The following is a 4,158-nucleotide window of genomic DNA, read 5'->3' on the forward strand; positions in this document are numbered from 1 at the left end:
CAAAAAACACGCAAATGTTGTCTAGAGTAATTTGTGCTTATTAGTACGGTTGAACTGGATCATCGAAGGTCAGAAGCAAAGACATTGGTTAATAGAATGGGAATAAATACATAAAGGATATTTGTGTTGTTTAACATTTAATTATTGCAGGTTTGCGTCATATTCTGTTGCATTATTTTTATTCATTTTGAGGAATACTGAATCTGTGTTTTTTTTTGTGAGTGAGATGAATGAATGCATATTCATATTTATTTTAGAACTACTGCAACATCTTCTGATTTCTCTCAACATGGGGACAGGAGAGCTATCAATCAGTAAATTGGAAAAAAAAAGTTACTTGCGTTACTTATTTGAAAAAGTAACTCCGATATTCTCTTGTAAATTAAAAAGTAATGCATTACTTTACTAGTTACTTGAAAAAAGTAATCCGATTACGTAACTCGCGTTACTTGTAATGCGTTACCCCCAACACTGACGGTCAAAAATTGTGAGATAAGATGCAAGTAGTAAACATTTAATATTTGACAAGCGTATACGTTAGACATTTAAAATGACTGGTTTGTCACATTTCACTGTTTTTAATTAAAATAAAAATAGGCTATCATTTGATACATCCGATATGTTTTAGGGCAGGGTTCCTCAAATCTTACCCTGGAGGTCCAATGCGCTGCAGAGTTTAGCTCCAACCCTGATCAAACTCAGCTACCTGTGATTTTCTAATGATCCTGAAGACATTGATTAGCATGCTCAGGTGTGTTTGATTAGGGTTAGAGCTAAACTCTGCAGGAAAGTGGATCTCGTGGGCCAGATTTGGGGATCCCTGTTTTAGGGACTCGCTCTGAATACTAGGCTACGTTTCATTGCAGCTGTATAGTATTAGTATATTAATAACGCACACATGTTGTGGCCTGGGAGTCGGTCATTTCGAAATTTAGTTCACTGAATCACCAGTAGGCCTAGCTCCCAAAAACGTCTGGGCATCGGTACAGAACAAAAACACGGCAAAACAGTCACTTGTCACCATCTCATGGAGTAATTAATTAACGTGCAGAAACGGACACTGAACAAAATAATTACAGTGTTTTGCAATCGCTAAAACACATTTGTCAAAACTTGGGTCACTTTTTCAAAACTTTTCACACAATGAGCACAACAACAGTTTATGTGGGCTAAACCATGGATCATTTAACTTTCGCACAAAATTACTTGAATTCAGAGACTACTTCTTTCAAATTACATAAATTATTTTCTCACTCAGACATAAACAACGGCAAAACTCTATACCTACATGCCAATTTGCACATGCTAACATATTCTTTTCGAAACAGTTAAACCTAAGTTCAAAACCTAACATAATACAAAATGAACAAGACCGCAATTTGCTACAATTCTACAGTAGGCCTAATACCTTATTGAAATATATTCTGAATCAAAAAATGAAATCTTTGAAAAACCGAGTTGAACAACTAGAGTTGCAGTAGTATTTCAACTGCATTACAGTTTTTCTCATTTGCTAAGACACGGTTAATGAACCTGGGATCCACTTGATCTTCATCATCACTTTTTCAGCACAGCAGAAGTCTTCTCTTGCAAATGTCTACACTTTTTCACACATTTTTGGGAGGAAATTTGATCTCACTGTGAAAAATGTTGTGCTGTCACATGTTGCAGCTGGTTAGGATTAGATTTATATAGAATCTATATATATAGAATGGTTAGATTTATATAGAAGAGAGCTTTTTTATTGTGTCACATTTGGCGAGGACGCAGCATTGCACTTTAAAGTGCTGGATCTGAACATGAACTTCTTTGTGTTCAGACATGTGTGGCGGCGTAAAGAAGATGATTGAGTAAAACTCTTCCCACACAGAAGGCAGTGATATGATTTTTCTCCAGTGTGAATCCTCTCATGTGTTCTCAGATATTCTGACCGACTGAATCTCTTGTCACAATGTGAACACTCGTAAGGTTTTTCTCCAGTGTGCATTCTCTGGTGCAGTTTTAGTTCAGCATTTGTAACAAAAGTCTTCCCACAATCAAAGCACATATGTTCCTTCACACCGCTGTGACTTTTCTGGTGTCTTTTTAAAGCACCTTGCTGACTAAAACGCTTTCCACACGAAGAGCACATGTGAGGCTTCTCCTGTGTATGAACTTTCATGTGGTTCTTCAGGGATTCTGGCCAAAAAAAGTTTTTACCGCACTGATCACAGTTGAATGGTCTTTCTCCAGAATGAGAACGCAGATGTAACTTAAAAAAGCCAATCTGTCTGTAACTCTTCCCACACTGACCACATGTGTACGGCTTCTCTCCGGTGTGGATCTTCATGTGTATGTTAAGGTTTGATTTTAGTGCGAAACTCTTCCCACATTGATCACATGTGTGCGGTTTCTCTCCAGTGTGGCTTTTCTTGTGAACCTTAAGATCTCCTTGTAGTGTAAAACTCTTTCCGCACTGGTCACACGTGTATGGTTTCTCTCCAGTGTGGATTATCACGTGTCTCTTAAGGTGTCCCTTTTGTGTAAAACTCTTCCCGCATTGATCACATGTGTACGGCTTCTCTTCACTATGATCTCTCATGTGAACTTTAAGACTTTTTTGTATGGGAAACTCTTACCACACTCAGGGCAAGTGAAATTTTTGGGGGGATTTCTTTTCAGTACACATTTACGTTGAGCCTGTGAGCGACTCACAGATTTTACTCCAGTTTTGACATGTTTTTCTTCTGCTTCACTCAGTTCTTCACTCTCCTCCTCCTCTTCCATCAGGTCTAAAATGAAAGCAAAAAAGGTGAAGTTTTCAGTAAATCATTAAAAAACTTCAAAGCCAGAAATGTGAAGGGAAAGGACATAAAAATGAATAGCAGAAAGAATACCGTTGCTACACTAAAATATGATCTTTATGATATTTTTTATAAATAAGTTATATGTTCATGAATTGTGTACATCAATCTTCCAATTATTATTTTCTGTAGTAGTGAGAGCTAGGGATGCACCGAAATGAAAATTCTTGGCCGAAGCCGAAACCGAACAAAATGAAACACAGGGCCGAAAGCCGAAGAAATTAATTTTATTTTTACATTTATAAATTGCATAAATACAATTTTTACTATTTTGTCTTGCTTTTCAAAGAAAAAAATCAATTACAAAACAGTAATTTAAAAATATTTAACACTGAACATGTTTTAACATTCTAGCAGACATTATTCCAACAAAGCACAATTTAACATAAAATTAATAAGTTAGTAAAATAATATTTTTTGGCCATCAGACCCCCTTCTTGAATAAGGCATGTATTTTTGAAATGAAAGCAGCCTTGCTGAGCAGAAGAAACATCTTTTAAAACATTAGAAAATATTAAAGATCCTAATTTGAACACTATGTGTGAGCAACTGACAGGTAACACTGTTTCAGCGCAGATATTCCTCGCGCTTTGGACTTTGAACAGGGTTCCCACTCTTTCATGAACCCCAGATTCAAGGACTTTTTCAAGCACCATTTATTTTATATCACACCCCAGCATATGTAGTGTCATGAAAGACCTTGCAGTACTTAACATTTCACTTACACTTAACATTTACATGAAACATTTCAGAGTAATAATGTTTTGAATGTGTAGATTTCATAAATTTAGACTGTTTTGAGCAGTCGTGTTCAAAGGAATTTAATGAAATCCATTGAAGTCAGTAATATTCAAATTAAATTTAGAAAATATTGATAAAATATGCATCAAACTGATTTTTGCTGTAGTTCTTTTACAAGATTTAAATTTGAAAGAATCTCAATTTTTAAATTAATAAAAAGTGGTTAAATGTTGTAATAACACGATAAAAGCTGATAACATTACACATTTGCACATTCACTCAGAAGATACGTTACTAATTAACAAATAAACTTTATTGTAAATCCCATTTTTTCATCTTTGACCAAGAGGAATGCAGCTGCTCAAACATGCAGCTGCTCAAAAAGTCAGTATTTTTTGAAAATATTTCATGAACATTTTAAACCTTGTACATGTGCAAATCTGCAAAAAAAAATATTAAGAAAAGTAATTAAAAAAACAGGATTCTATTTGCTTTTAAACTGTAAACGCTTTTCACTAAACTGTTTTTACAATTTTTCAAGTTCTACATTTTTCTCCTTAGCTCCATGTTGCAG

General features: G+C 35.1%; 1 pseudogene; it reads right to left on the reverse strand.

The window, feature by feature from the left end:
* Positions 1–761: 761 nt before the first annotated feature.
* Positions 762–4,158, reverse strand: part of LOC107570690 (zinc finger protein 239-like) — an 8,228-nt pseudogene continuing 4,831 nt past the window's right edge.

The sequence above is a fragment of the Sinocyclocheilus grahami genome, unplaced genomic scaffold (genome assembly GCF_001515645.1).
Source record: "Sinocyclocheilus grahami isolate Dianchi unplaced genomic scaffold, SAMN03320097.WGS_v1.1 scaffold1492.1, whole genome shotgun sequence".
Taxonomy (NCBI): Eukaryota; Metazoa; Chordata; class Actinopteri; order Cypriniformes; family Cyprinidae; genus Sinocyclocheilus; species Sinocyclocheilus grahami.